Below are 17,153 nucleotides of genomic sequence, written 5' to 3' on the forward strand. Positions count from 1 at the left end.
TAAAAAAAGTGTTGCCTTGTCAAAAGTAGTGTCATATTTATTTATCATGATAATCAAATACTTGCAACAAATGTAAATACATATGTATAAGAAATAAGGTATCATTTTTGGATGTATATCGGGATATAGATACGGGTTGGTACGTGATCAAATCTTCCATAAAGCCCTATCAGTTCTGTCTGTGAATGATATAGCTGTGAATTACAATTAATTTCCGTTAAAAAAAAATTGACGGAATCACACTTAATTGATGTTAACATATACACAATGAAATTAGATTTTTATAATTCAAATTATAAGATGTGAACAGTCCACTTTACTGATTTTAGTGAAAGTGCTGCATGCATGCATTACTCGGCCTGCTTTCAGTTGATATATATAATCTAAGAATGTAAGGTGATATTGATGTTAACTCGCAGTCTGACCGCTATTCATCAGTAGCAACATTCTTCAGCCATCTGTATAGCTTCCAATTCGAAAGAGAAATAGACAGGGTTGATTATACGAGCAAGTGACAAGAGAGCTTGTTAAACGATGCGCATGCTCAAACGGTAAAGCCACCCACTTATATTTCTTAGGTCCAAGCAAACAGATCATGGATTTCGATCTCTTTTGACAACTTTGTGGGTGATGTGAAAATTAAGGCGAATTTAAAAAGTCCGTGACGCGAATCGGTTCTTTCTTTGGAATAAGTTGTGGAACGAGACTCGGCAGAATGTAAGTAAATATTGCCTATATCTTCTTCTTTTTTTCACATACATGTAATAACTTGATGGTCGGGGTTGGGAAGGGAGGTGATAATGAAACTCATAAAAAAGCTTATTCATTCAATGGGAATTGCCAACAAAAATATTGTTGTTAATTACAAACTATTATAAAAAATGATTGGTGTTTAAAAGAAGTGTTTGAATTATAAATAAAATGCACTTTTTTTAAATAAATGATCATGCAATCACTTTTTGGCATTGGAATATTTTCTTTTGATGGACGCTTAGCTTCTTTAAAAAACTGAAAGATTGTCCTTGTCTTTATTGCAAAATGAGAACGATGATTTTAAATAATAATAATTTTACTGCTCTGGAGATAAACCTTGTTTCGCTTGTTTCATTCATCTTGTGTGCAACCCAGGTTCCGAATGTTTAGCTCAGGATCAGAGAGAGAGAGAGAGAGAGAGAGAGAGACAGACAGACAGACAGACGGTGAAGCGCCACACTTCTGACATCACAATCAGGCAGCCCCCCATTAGGATTTTCATGATTTGCGAACTTGCCTTTTTTAATTACTTGTTAAGAATATTTGAACGAGTCTCCCCCACCTCCACCCCCTCCCCCTCCACCTGAAAATGTAATCCTCTGTAAAAAATTTATTACCTATGAAATGAGATCCTTATAATTTGCATTTTCATGATGCATTTTAATTGTTTGTTGGTGGTGAAATTTGCCCCATACGTACAGTTGAACTTCGATATCTCGAACACTATTATCTCGAAAACAATGGATATGTTGAAGTGATAAGTTCTAACCACCTATTGTTTCTAGCCACTATTGTTTCTAAGTATTTTACCCTCGAATTCTCGGATATCTCGCAGTTTTTAACAGCCCCATCTTGTTCGAGATAACGAAGTTCGACTGTAAAGTTATCCGCTAAAGGCCAGATACAACGTGATATGTTTTTCTTTCATTTGCTAGGTAAGGGAATGAGAAAAGGGGGACACATTTCTTTCGTTAAGACAGAGCTTCTGTCATTCTAACGATAGAACATTCTACCTACATGTATTGTACGCATATTCATGTAATATATATATATATATATATATATATATATATATATATATATATATATATATATATATATATATATATATATATATATATATATATATTTATACTTTTAATTGTAACAGTGAGGCATTTTAAATAAAAATCGTAAGCCCATCTTTAGAAGCGTAATTGCCACTGCTGACCTAAGTTAAAAAAAATAGTGAGATTGTTGAGGGGTTTTTTTATCCTCAGACGCAGTAACTTGCCGGTAAATTAGAAAATGAGGTAGTTGGTTGAGGATTGAAAGAGGTGAATGTTTAAGAAGGCTGGGTGATCAATAAATTATCAATCAGATCTATATTTTACCTTTTTAATAGCAATTGAATAAAGAAAAATTTCCGAATTCTTTAGCTTTAAAATTCTATGTTCCGTATTTTTATATAGCGTTTTCTTCTTCTTCTTCTTCTTCTTCTTCTTCTTCTTCTTCTTCTTCTTCAAGAGATTAATATAGTGTAAAAATGGCCACGATCACCAATCCTTTTTAGAGCTACGTTCACACCTGTTATAAAGCAAAAAAGATTTATTTCTTTTGGAGAATTTGAATGCACTTGTAGATCTATAGTAACAAGGGGCTTGGTATCTTTTAATTAGATGGGACTAGAAGTAAAATGTACAGACACAAAATTGAAGGTGACATGAGTGAATGTTAGATAAATCTAACTTGTTAAATCAGCGCAGAGCGATTGTTGTAATGCAATGATTCAGCTAGTCTTGTTGTTGTAACTTCTTCGTTATGAAGAATATTCACTAGTTTAGCCGTCCTCGAAAACTGTCCGTGGCGTGATATCCGTTAGAACTCGAAGAGTATATATTAAATTTAAATGGATCAATTTCTTTTTTTATTACTATTCCGTTCTATATCTTACTTGACAAATTCACTTATAATATTTTTCCTTCATCAAGATGAAATCTTGAAATGAAGCAATTGTCGTCTTTAATTATATTCATTGAGGGATTTCTTGTCTTAAACTGATTTTTTCCTTTAATTTCTCAAGTTTTGTGAGTATATACATATAGTACCCCCCCCCCCCCCCCCCCCCCGATGTAAAATAATATAACTCTTTCTAGATCTGCTTTTGTTTAGGGCGTAAATTCAAGGGGAAGGGCTACCCACGAATACCACGGACATTGAGCCACCACGAATTCTAATGATTCCACAGTATTAATTTTGTGTAAATTATGTGATAAACACACTGTAATCAAACGCTGAATAGCAATAATTTACAATAAAACTTCTAAATGTGTGTAAATAATACATAATTAAGACACGTTTTAGTCACCTCTACCAGACGCCTAAGTTTTGGATAAATTTTCCTAGCTAAGTACACGTCTAGTTGCGGAATTCGGTCTAAGAATGTACAAATGTACTTAAGTCCGACTTAAGCATTGTCTTAGAATTAAGTACCTTTTATGTTACAAACTCTGATTTCTATTTTGACAGGGACCCTTCATAATGTTTTCAATGTAGTGAATTATCTATTTTCTGTAAAAAAAAAATTATAAATCGGTTCACTCACAAGAATATTATATAAAAAAACAAGTTGAACTGATTTGAACATATATGTGTACTAGAACCATTTTAACAAGAGCTTGGACTTTGGGTAGTTGGTGTCAAACAGCAGTGTGACGTAGGCTTGTCTATTTCATTGCTGGTTTCTCAGCCATGGCTCTTTGAAATCAACACGACTTGTCTGGCTTTTGAGCTAAGACTGCAAACGGTGTATATTTCATTTGAAACCAGCGTCATTTTCAACTTGTTTTGGCTGAAGAAATAGATATATAAGTCCTACTGAAAGTCTAAGGTCTTTTAAAAATGTTTCTATTAGGATTGGGCGTAAAATTTGCAAATTTGTGTTGTTTAATGGACCCTTCTCCAATGCCATTGATGACGGAGTTTCCTCAATTTGCAAACCCATTCTGCTGTTAAAAGATAAATGATACATGTAATATAAAACGCACGTTCGAACACAAATGTGTATAACTGCCTGTCTTATTAAACATATCAGACAATAACTCACAATTTTGGTGTACATGTAAGTGTAAAAAAAATACATCCCCACTGTGTGTTTCACACGATTTTTTGGACTATACAGTCATGTATTTGTATATGCATTCAGATCCACCATTTATAAGCAAAAGAACAGTTGACTGCGTTCTGCAGTTTAATGGCTTGACAACCTAATTGCTGTCTGTTGCATCATGAACCCTTTTTTAAAACAAAAATATCTGTTAACCACAAATTAAACAAACTTCTTAAATTTTCAATTTGAAAAAAGCATTCAGCTTTTTTTTACAACACGTTTTGCTCTTTTAATATGCAATTCTGTGACGTAAGACCAAATGCCAATCCCTCTAGAAGAATATGGCCTAATGAAAAAAAAACTCATTCCAGTTTGTAAACTTTCCGAATTGGCAATTGCAAAACTCAAGCTATTAATCAGCTAAGATTAAGTGCAAGAGTTTTATCTATCAGAAATGGCTTGAGAAACGACAACATTTCTCAAATTAATGCTGAAAGATGACGTTTCGACCATTTATTCCATCTTTACACACGTAATGGCTTATCACTGATTTGGCAAATTGTCCTGGCGCTTGACAGTAATTTTACAACCCCAAATAAAAATTATAAAGGATGTGCCGGAACTTCATGGGACTTTTTAGTGTTGTCTTAGAAAAACATTTGGACCGCCAGGCGGTTTCACCATTTCTTCGTTAAGGAAAATAAAAGAACAAGAAAACAAGGCGCCAAATGCTGATTATAAAATCAATAGTGTGAAAGGAAAGTGAAGTTTATAGAAAATATATCATAAATTTTTGAGTAAAATAATGGATCGATTTTAGTAATTGCCATTGTTATAGTTCTAGATACACGATTAATTGTTACTGTGGTATCAAATGAGTTATAGAGCAACTGGCGTCATGTACGGCAAAAAAAAAAAAAAAGAAGCAGACGACGTAAATTTAAAACTATTGATTTTCATTTTATATAATTCATGTATTACCCTTCTCATATACGATGTATATTTTAACAAGTTTTTGGGGTTTTTTTTTACTGACTTGACCATTTTTTGTATTTTATTACATCATTACTTTATCAACGCACATGCCTTCATTAAAACATTTCAACAACTAATTTTTAATAATTAAATTAATTTAACACGTCAAATTGTAGACAGTCATGATTACTCAGCTTGCTTTGAACTTAGAAAATTCTAACAAAGCAAAACCAGTTCGTGGTGCCGAATTTGGAGAAAATATCTTCGCTTGTAAACCTTGTTTATTACTTCCGTTTTTTTTTAAAACTCGAACATGCATGTTTTTGTCAGAATACATTGTAATTACATTTATGGAGATATGAATGCAGCTAGTAATTGGTAATATAACGAAGCCAAGATTCAGAGGGAAGCTTTAAATATTTAAGTGAGAGATTATGTACAATTCATAACGTTAGGTTGATATGTATGAATAGAAACACGACCGTCTATAGCCTTTTGGTAATGACGTAACAGTCATGTTTACGAAACTGTCGCTGGCGTCAAGTAATACACGCGATGATGACGCAAGTACATCGTAACCTACGAGTCGGAAAAATGATTAGCCAACGACTAATGAACGTTAGTCAATTAAACAGACAGGTCTTTGTCAGAGTCAAATTTCTAGTAGATCTGCTGAACATAGACTACAATGTACTTCAATGCAATGGTCTTGTTAATGATTAAAAGCAGAGTTGGCATGCATCATGCATCAGCTCTAATGATCAGCGTGTGTTAACGTGATGTCACTTCGGATCAAATTCTTCTTATAATCATCATAGATTTGTATACCTTTTCAATCATTATTTAAAAATATAACGAAACATTTTCTTTGAAATAAATGAATTTATTTACTGTATACAGGGTTATTTTCCCCCCGTGTAATTTTTGCCCTTCTATAATTGCAAACAGTTTCGCCCCGTCTTGAATTCGCCCAGACACAGTTGCGTTTAAAGATAGTTATTATGAGACATTGGAATTAACCCAGTTCTAAATTTGCCCGCTGACAACAAAGATGAAAAGGACGAAAATAAAACAGGGGCGAATATTTCCATGTATACAGTAACGTTTACTCAATAAGCAAGAACATTTTCGACAACGCGCATGTGTGGTCAACAAATTCCTTATCAAATCTGTCTTGATTAGATGTAAACATGATGATTTTGACCATAAAACATTCATTAGTAACGCAAAAATAATGTAAAATCTTTTAAATGATCATTATTTCTATAGCATTAAACTGAACTCTTCATATAAAGAAGATAAACATTTACCTAAAAATGGTCGACTACACAATGACATCCAATGCAAACGATGTGTAATTGTGTGCTACGTCATACGTATTAAAAGCGCAATTCGGTTACAATACAATTTTTATTTGATTTTCCGGAAAAGATACAGTGAAAAGAAACTTGATTTATTGAGTATATGATAAAGGGAGGTAACCCTTGTCTCGTTGCAGGATACAGACGGTAACGCGGCAGATCGTTGTCCTTGGGCTGTTACTGACCGTGACCTTCAGTGTGACCTTCAGCGCTCCCCTTGACCCGGATCTAGAGTTGATGGCCCTCGTCCCCCCTTCCAGACCCAGCGGGTTTCAAAACTTCCAGGAAATGCAGCGCTATTTAATGGAGTTAAACAGATTTTATAACATGATGTCTCGGCCTAGGTAGGTCACGTGATTTGACAATCTGATATTTGAAATTTTAAATAATTCTTACTCATAAGAAAACAATAATGCAACATACATGCATTTACGAAATTAAAGTTGTATAAATCCAAAATATACAACAATATCAAGGTAATGTATAAGGCTCGTATGTACTGTTGATAGGTAAATATTCACATTTGCAAATATATTTCCTTATATGAACCTATAGAATAGCGAAAACGTTCATTTCTTGTCGCTTGGATTATTGTTAACATAAAATCTCAGTAATTTCAACAATTCTGAACAATTTGCCTTTAATTTTCAAATGTAAGTAATAAACAGCAAGATTAAAAAGTTCACCGGGATTTGAACTGTTGGTACATGATCAAATCTTCTGAAAAGCCATTCGGACTTCACAAGATTTGATCACATGACCAACCAAGTTCATATCCCGGTAAACTTTTTAACTTGCTGTTTATTTCTTAAATACATGTATTCATGGTACTAAATAAATTAGCAAATTCCATTATGTTGGTGTCTGAATGAAAGATACCCGTCGTAAGAAATCAGGTCACGCAAAATTTAAGCTTACTGACCGTAGACTAATTTGCGGATTTTTTCCAGGCACGTAGCATCAGGGGGGGGGGGGGGGCCAGGGGGGCCTGGCCCCCCCATTTTTTCTCGCAGCAACAAATTTTTAAAAATTAACATATAAAAAATTGAAGTATCATTGAGTTGGCCCCCCACTTTTTTGGGAGTATGTAAAAAATTGATATGAAAATAAGGGAATGAGTAGTGAAATTGAAGTTATATAGTAAGCCAGCCCCCCCCCCCCCCCCCCCCCCCCCCCCGGATTAGGATTTTGGAGATTTTGGGAAACATAACATTTCTTTTTCTTTTTTTTTTTTCTTTTTTTTTTGCTTGTCAAGATTTTTTGTACGAGTCTGGCCCCTCCACTTTCAAAAACGATGCTACATGCCTGTTTTCCCCTAATTACCAGTCTCCATGCAACCGAGTTCGTGACAGACGTTGCCTGAAATAATTAATACATATATGGACCGGGGTATGTTTGGATACAAATGAGTTCTGTTTTAAAAGCGGCATGGTCACGATTTTCGTCCAAAAATATTTTTACCCTTTTAAATGTTTACAATGTTTCAATATTAACAATTCTAAAATAATTGTCGCAATAATCGTTCGGTAACAATAACAAGATGTTTGTTTCCTTTCAGATACGGACGAGATGTTCATCAAAGAAATAAACAGAAATTGAAGAAAATTAGTAATCTGTTACATTTGGCGGCACTCTCAGAAATGTAGCTCGAGTTTTCCAAGTTCTATTGGTCATTATTGTTAAGACATACCTGTGTGGTGGGTTTTTTTGTATGTGAAATGAATGTGCAACTTATTCACGTTGAAGAAAAAGAAGAAGAATAATAAACTGCATTCTGCGGAAACTGGGTTTTGTTTTGTTGTTTAAAACTAGTTGGCGTAGCAAAGAAAGTAATTATTTTTTTTCTAAAATACATGTATCAATTTCAATTTTAATTCAATTCTTTTATTCTTTGTAAAATCATACAAATAATACAAGAGGTACAAGTTTTATGACTATATCTTGTACACAGTAAAATCCAAACAGTCTGGAAGAGGAAAAGTAGATCATTGTTTTGTGGAGAACAGGCAATTTCATAAAGGATCTATTGCAAATAACAAAAGAATTGACCTAAAGGGAGATGAATTTCCCGGGAAAATCGCTTTTGAAAATCAAATTGTTTTGGGGTTTTTTTTTTCTTTATATCGTACATGTTATTAAATTTTTCGAATTGGCATTTTGAATCTATCATATTGCTTTAGCATTTTTGTGTTATTAATCTTCAAAGTTGGTAAAATCAGTATTTCCTCGGTAAAATGGTATAATTCTGATATTTCTAGATATCCTTCAGGACCGACCTGCCCCTAAAAAAATATGATATATTTTGATAGTTTTTGTTCACAGGCATAAATTTAGATTGATTTTTTTAAGGGTACCCCGGCTCTTGGATCGAATTTTGCAAAATAAAACCTTCAATATTTCGGAAAATGATTTCTATTATACTGGTCTATATTTACATCAAAAAGTGTACGTTCTGAATAGCTCAGGAGGTTAAACCGCTGGGGTATTTTTGGGCCCAGGTTCCATTCAATCTGTGGGCATACTTTTTCTTTTTTTAAAATTGACGCCATTTATAAACACCGTTCAGTATGTATTAGTCGAGACCACGAAAAACACTGCAGCATTTGCCATTCAAAAACAACTCTGGGAAATGGCCATGGTACCATTGTAGAGGAAGTATTGCAAAGTAGATGTAGTACATTCTTCGGAAAGAAAGTATATGCAGGAGTAATGTTTATAGAATAGAAAAGGAGGTTGGGTTAGTTAATGAGGATTTTCCGTCCCCTTGCCATCCCGGCACCAGGTACGTATCCTCATACAACGGATGTAGCCGTAAATACCAAAAGGAGTTTAGTTGAACGCACATTGAATGAAAAAAGAGTCCAAACCTCACGTAAAAATCCCTCTACATATGTCATATTTCTGCGAGAAAAAGTGCCCCCCCCCCCCCCCCCGATACTACGTGCCTGTGTTTGCTGGAAAACCTAAGGCAACTTGCATCATTTGCCGCAAAAAGTCGTCCAAAGATTTGCGTTTATAATTCCACGTTCAGCACGTGCAGACATTTTCATACAGCAAGGTGTGCTTGTTCCAGATGGTGTCAAGTGTTGTATTTCTCATTTGAAAGACTACCACTTACGAGCGGGGCATGAAGTTGAAACGCCTAAACTCAAAGACAAGGTTCCTCAGAAACCAACCAAAGTGAAATCCCAGATTTACTAGTGAATTAAGGGAAAGAATATTTCAAGGTTTCTTTAAGAAACTTGATTTGAGAAAGACATCAAACATGTGTGACGAGAATTATTACAATCTAATTATAACGAGTCTTTCGTATTCGGTTTGAAGATTTGGTTATTAGTAGTCGTCCTTTTTTAAACTGAATTAAAAAACTTCTATGACGTCACCCATTGTATTTAGTCAACGTTTATTTTCACTATTCAACCAGCAGGTGTTGGATATATAAATATCCAACTGATAGGAGTTGGATATTTTTAATATCCAACCGTCAATCAGTTGGATATTCAAATATCCAGCTGGGCATTAAACAAAGAAAACTGAAAAAATGTTGAAACGTGTATTTCCAACATAAATCCAAATTTATAAAACAGAATTTTGTCATCCATAAATGTATATCCGATAAGCCACGAATAAATTTTTTGCAGAAATATCTCCTTTTCTTAATTTTGATAGATTCGGGATCACATATAAATCACTCTCATAAACTTTTAGACTTCCTCTTTGAACCTTGAACCATATCACTCCTTCTAATTAGTTTAACAATATAGGAAATATTGTCGCACTATGACTTCATAAGACTCCTATCATTTTTTTTAGATAAATCATCGTCTGTTAATTGACGTCAAAATTCTGATTTTTCCTTTCTCCTTGCAAGTTTAAAATATCATTCATTCAAACGGTATCCATGTATGTCTTTCCAGGAACTGTGGATCTCTATAAACATTGTACAAGTGTGTACTTTGCGTTAAAAAATTCATCTTCTAAATCTATGTCTGCTCAGTACAGCGGTATGGTTTTCTATAACATGCGCACCTGTTCACTCGTCCATGATTAAAAAGGTGTGTTTGGTAAGGCTATTGTGTATTGTATTGCTGGAATTATACTTTTGTATGACATCACAGTTGGATATATGAATGGGTCAAAGCTTCTTAGAGGCTCAAATGGGGGAATTTTTTTAAGTAAGATAAATAACTCGATAGTGTTGAATAGTTTAGAGAAAACTGTTTTCTCTAAACTATTCAACACCATCTCGTTATTTATCCATTACTGAGACATGAGGAAAATAAATATCTGATTTTCATATCATTGTGGACACGACATGTGTGAGCATTTAATCATTGTAATTATTATGATTCTATACGGAAATGAAGTGAAATAACACATTCCTTATTTTTTAAAGTATATTGTAAAGTTAACGTATTATATTTGGCGTGTGCGATATTTGGCGGAATTTAGTTTTTGAACAAGTTGGCGTGGACTTGAATTAGCGTATTCTGAATGTGACTATTCCTAACATATATGCATGGCATTTATAGCGATGTACTTTATTTAACGGAAGCCGCATTCCGCCAAAAACGCAAAATAGAATGCAAAGCAAAATGTACGTTTACAGTATTTTGTTAATGTTTGAAATGGAATAAAAGAAAACTGATGCATAAAACGCGAGACTTTCAATAGCTGCTTATACGTCCGCGGTTGTAAATAAACGCATATAAAGTACAACCATGTATCTTACTATAGAAGGTAAACTGAAAATAGAATTTAAAGATGATAAAGTAACACAAAAGGGTCCATAACCCATGCTGATCGGACAACGACTGTGAAATATTTTTAATCACTCTATATCATGAAAACTAGAACCTACGAGTTTAATGTGTGTGGTCTAAAATCAAGAAATTGAACGGAAATTGATATGCCTTTGTAAGGACAGAAACCAATAGCGGCCCTATAGGTCAAGTCTGTTGTTATTCGCAACAGATCCTTTTATTTACCAGGGTTTTAAAGAAAAACAGATTTCGTGTACGACCAATAATGTTTTTAGTCTGGAACTATCTCATTATAGAAGTCATTATACAAGGCTAAACATAGCATGTATATCGCGGAAATAAACAGCTGGGTTCAACCATGGGTTGACTATAGTAACATCATCTAATAGTACATAATACATGTAATAGATAAGTCAATATGATTTCCTCCTTAGTTCATACATGGAGCTCATGCGATTTGACTTTTAGATTGGCTAACGAGATATTTACATCGTCGAAATTCAAATACACAATCATGAACTAGTAACGTATTTTTTGACGTCATAGTAAGAGTCGGTGAATGACATTTTACTATGAATCGACGACCCAATATACAGGAAAATGATCTTACAGCAACCTGTCACAGACAATGAAACGTTTGGGATATTTCTACTGCTGTGCCTGGAATTGAATCCATTTGAAACAACCACCTGTGGAGTGTTTTTGTTTTACTATAATTTTAATATTTCCCGGTCAGTTCCATATAGGGCCCCGGGTCCGTGTCTGTTTTTGACCACTGATGACGTTTTTGCTGATGACAACCAGGTCACATCTTTTAATTAGGTCAAGAACCTTTCAAGAAAATGTTTGTACTGACCTACTTTTTTCCACTGAAGCTAATACAATTCAATTCAAAACAGAAACATACTCGCTGCATTTTATAATGTAATTTAAAGAAATTTGAATTTTACAGGGGAGGGGGGTCTGGGCCAAAATTTGAGGTAGATCTGATGGTTAATTTGTTGACCATCCAACATCCTTAAAGTTAACAGTGTGTTAACAGTGTGATTCTACTGCATCGATATACAATGTAATTTCTAGCCATAGTTCTAAGCAATGTTAAAGAATACAATACGTCTTGATTGTACAGAGAGAAAGTACATGCAGACTTGTCTTTATCTCTACATGTACATGTTGCTCTCATTTTAAGACAGATCTAGGTCATACTATATATCATTATTAAGAAAAGTAAGACATACATATTTAGGTCATATATCGGTATTACGATAAGTTACTTAAAGACATTATAAGACAGCACACTTTAGATAGGAGTTTCACTGATGGCTTTTTATTTAAAATTATTTTACCTTTACAAAAAATGTTAAGAAATACTTTTTTGGTCAAATATTGTAAATTTTAAAAAATCTAAAACGGTATTTTGATCATGATGTTCTCTTATTCACATTGATATCGACAGGTGTCCCATACTACTTTAAGCTATAAAACTTGAAAATCTGCATAGCATATCTTTATTCTGCGCTCTTCACCTCAAGGAGATTAATTTTCTAATTAAAATGGCCACTATGCCATCCAACTACCTTAAATTTTGTGAAGCATTGTGTATTATAGTACATATGTAAATACGAGTATATTGATCTACTAGGATCATACAGTTAACTTGATGTGCTATGGCGTACGAAAATACTGTATACATGGAAATATTCGTCTCCGTTTTAATTTTGCCCCTTTCGCCCTCGTTGTCATAGGGAGAAGGCGAATTTTAAACTGGGCGAATTCAATATTGCAAATGATATCTTTGTTAACGCATTTGAGCGAATTCAAGACGGGGCGAAAGCGGTTGTAGTTGTAAAAGGGCGAAAATAACATGGGGCGAAAATAACCCTGTACACAGTACTAATTTGATATTGTGATTTATTGCACCCATAAATTTACATGCAGATTGATTAAGGAAATAATAACACAGTCTGTATGTATACGGGTATACCTACCTACCTTATGAAGATCTTTCTGTACAAATGATCGAAATCCATAATGTAAAAATAAAAATATTTTAATTGACGTATTTTTCCCGCATTTTTTTCTTTTTTTTAAATGACAAACTGAATTTTTTTTTTTCATTCACCAACCAAAAGCCACTTGTCTACTTGTGATAAAAAAAATATTGGACTGGTAGCTAGTTGTTTCTTAAAGAGGTTACAATTTTTGTATAAGGCCCTTTTTTTGATTAGCCAGTAAGAAAGGTTTCAAATGATTTATTAAATTGAAGTTCCAAAATATTGCAACGCGAACGTACAGATATTCAACTTTATGCTGAAATCTTTTAGATAACATTTGACCTGTCTTATGAGTACGTGGGATAACCTTTTCGACAAAACGACATTGCAATTTCTGTATAATGATATTTTTGTTATAATTCTTTTGTACACGCGATTTAAGGAATTTCCGTTTATTTTTGCTAGTGCATATAACAAAATTATTCAAAGACTCCCTCTTTGAAAAATAATAATATTCATCTTTCTAAAAATCAAAAATTATCAAAATAAAATATATCTCAATGTTTTCACAATATTCAGGTATATGGTATTTCTGTAATAACCCCCCCCCCCCCCCCCCCTCCCTCATAACATCAATAAAATAAGCATAGTACGTTTTTTTTTATTTAAAATTCAATTCTTAGTTTGAAGCCTAGTTTGAAACTGGATTTGGGACATGCGTTTTTTGAAAACCAAAACTCTTTTAAATTCATTGCAGATAATGATATTACACCTAAAATGTACTCACAAATTCAGAATGTCTTACTTTTCGTCATATCGACATATAATTCTAGATCTGTTTAAAAACTGAGAGCAACATGTACATATGCACATGATGTAGAGATAAAGAAAAGTCTGCATGTTATAATTTCTCTGTGTTATATTCTTAAACATTTCTTAGAACAATACATGCACATGTAGCTAGTATTTTATCGATGCAGTATATAGAATCAAACGGGTAAAAAGACTTAATTAAATGTATCTCAATATCGTCACAATATTCAGGTAAATGGTAGATCCTGCAGTTCAGTTGAAAACCAAATTGATGCATTCGTTATTTTAAATGTAATGTTCAAATACATTTTATTAGTAAATTGCAAATAGCGATAGCGTTTCTGTTACTCCTATTCGCATGCACATGCTTAACAGCGATCACACGATCACGCTGAAATGTGGAAAGAATTACTAGTATTCATTTTTAGACGGGGTCAAGTGACCCGTCTATTGTTTTACTGTCAGCCGAAGTCTCAAACCGGAAGGCACGCGTAGAACACATGAATTGAGTCTACGCGTAAGAAAATAGTGCAGAAAGTTTTCATGCATTTCAGTAAATATGTATTATAAAAACACGCATTAAATCTTTTTAAGTCCTCTGTGTATAAACAAAATTCTATCTAGAAAATAAACAAATAGTTTTATTGATCAAAATATATTTATGCTCGGGTTCAGTGTGGAATGAGTTACGTAACTGAATGCACAGCGCCGTTGACGATTCAGTTGGTGTACAAGCTCATTAATCAATAGAAGAGGTTGATGGTTGAATTCATTGCAGATAATGATATTACACCTAAAATGTACTCACAAATTCAGAATGTCTTACTTTTCGTCATATCGACATATAATTCTAGATCTGTTTAAAAACTGAGAGCAACATGTACATATGCACATGATGTAGAGATAAAGAAAAGTCTGCATGTTATAATTTCTCTGTGTTATATTCTTAAACATTTCTTAGAACAATACATGCACATGTAGCTAGTATTTTATCGATGCAGTATATAGAATCAAACGGGTAAAAAGACTTAATTAAATGTATCTCAATATCGTCACAATATTCAGGTAAATGGTAGATCCTGCAGTTCAGTTGAAAACCAAATTGATGCATTCGTTATTTTAAATGTAATGTTCAAATACATTTTATTAGTAAATTGCAAATAGCGATAGCGTTTCTGTTACTCCTATTCGCATGCACATGCTTAACAGCGATCACACGATCACGCTGAAATGTGGAAAGAATTACTAGTATTCATTTTTAGACGGGGTCAAGTGACCCGTCTATTGTTTTACTGTCAGCCGAAGTCTCAAACCGGAAGGCACGCGTAGAACACATGAATTGAGTCTACGCGTAAGAAAATAGTGCAGAAAGTTTTCATGCATTTCAGTAAATATGTATTATAAAAACACGCATTAAATCTTTTTAAGTCCTCTGTGTATAAACAAAATTCTATCTAGAAAATAAACAAATAGTTTTATTGATCAAAATATATTTATGCTCGGGTTCAGTGTGGAATGAGTTACGTAACTGAATGCACAGCGCCGTTGACGATTCAGTTGGTGTACAAGCTCATTAATCAATAGAAGAGGTTGATGGTTGAATCGAAATTAAAGTTCTTAAACGCAATGTCCCATTTTTGAAAAGTTGTGAATTTGATTTTGACAATCTTTAACCTTAATACTACCAAACTTCATGCGCAAGCCGAGGTTAAAATCGGGACGGGTTATACACAGATGTTTTACAAATTAAATAGGTGTTTCATTGGCTTCCAGTCTACTTGCGGTATGACTGCTGTTCGTCTCTAAAGGAATTGTGTACAAGGAAAATAAAAACAATTCTGAATTTTCCTTCTCGTTCGTTGGCTCTTTAGTTGATTAAACTGAATTTTAAACAATGCATTGTAAGCAAAATCTGTAATAGATTATACATTTTGGAAGACTTATACATCATATCATATATACAATCTTATCGATTGAAGAACCAAGTTAAATGTTAATATTCATGTTTTCCGGCTTAGTTGGAATCAGGCTTGGGGTAAATTACATTGTAAAATAATGCATTACATTACCATTACTTCATGAATTAGGGCATTAAATTACCATAACCATTACTTAATTTTCTTGAAGTAATGCATTACATTACCATTGCATGAGTAAAGTAATGCATTACCATTACTTTGTGAAAAGTCAATAAGTTTTAAAGAAGTAATTTAAGAACTAAATAAAGAGTTTTTGTAAATATTTCATAAATAAAACATGCTTAAAATATTTACAGGTTCATGTTCATGTTCACTATCAGGTTCAAATTTAATGACTTATACAAGATTGCTGTTGCACTTGTAGTTCTCAAAGTTAGGTTGGTCCCGTAACATTTACACGCTAATGGCGGAGTTGACAATCTCTGTTATTTATGCCTCTGTTTTTCGGAGTATGATTTTTAATGAAAGGAACGGTTGTATCGTAATTCGTGTAGGTGATGCACGAGTTTACACAAAAAAGTAGTAAGATGCGAACGGATTTATTTGTACCTATTAATTTTGCATGAATCGCAAATGAAGAAAATCGTGTCAGATACAATGTAAGTCGGTCTTAAAAATAAAAATGGCGACCGTGACAAATCTTTTTATTGTCCTTGGAATCTTATTGTAAAAAAATATTTCTGACGTCAGGTACCTGTGTTTGTTGTCGGTATACAAATGTTCACTTTGTTTGTTAATTCGGCAGTTTTAGAATTTTCGGGGTTTTCATAAAACTTTTATTACGGATACCGTCCGACTTGTGGATTTTCCCTTGGATCATAAAATTGAATAAATCTAATGATTAAAATTATCTACTTTGATATAGTTGTTTAATTTTCCCGGTTAGTAGTAATTTTTAAAATTTTTCCTTGGGGTCTTATTTTACATAATATATTACATTGTGTCAATTTTCTACAATTATATGAAGGCCGTGATTGATTAAAATTTAGACAAAGTATCAAACAATTGCAAAAAAGCTGAATTAACATTGATTGTAACAACTAATTCAAACTCATAAATTTTTTGCACATGGAAGCTTATTCGAGGAAATCCAGGACACTTTGAAGACCCCGTCTTGAAAGTACTCTCAGTACTTTGATTCTTCATGCATTTCAGACATATGCGTAACTATACTTGTGAACTTATCAGTCGGTTTGGGGTCATTATAAATGTCGGTCTGGGGGTCAATATATAACATTCTACTACGCATTTATAAAGTCTAACGCTGCTTTATTAGATAAGGTTAAGGAATCGTTGCAATTTTTAACCTAAAGCAAGGAACAACTTTGATCTGAGTGAACATACGATTCCAAAAGAGTAATAAATAAGCTCCAATTGGTTATCCTTTACAAGTTTTAATCCCTTTCAAATCGGCATCTATATTCATT

The 17,153-nt window shown here is 33.5% G+C and overlaps 1 long non-coding RNA gene across 1 annotated transcript; it reads left to right on the forward strand.

Annotated features, from left to right (window-relative positions):
* Positions 1-558: 558 nt before the first annotated feature.
* LOC109619725 (uncharacterized) lies at positions 559-7,960 on the forward strand. The gene is made up of 3 exons (XR_010710394.1): positions 559-717; positions 6,315-6,521; positions 7,736-7,960. It is a non-coding gene; the product is annotated as an uncharacterized lncRNA (long non-coding RNA).
* Positions 7,961-17,153: the final 9,193 nt, after the last annotated feature.

Source organism: Magallana gigas, chromosome 10 (genome assembly GCF_963853765.1).
Source record: "Magallana gigas chromosome 10, xbMagGiga1.1, whole genome shotgun sequence".
Classification (NCBI taxonomy): Eukaryota; Metazoa; Mollusca; class Bivalvia; order Ostreida; family Ostreidae; genus Magallana; species Magallana gigas.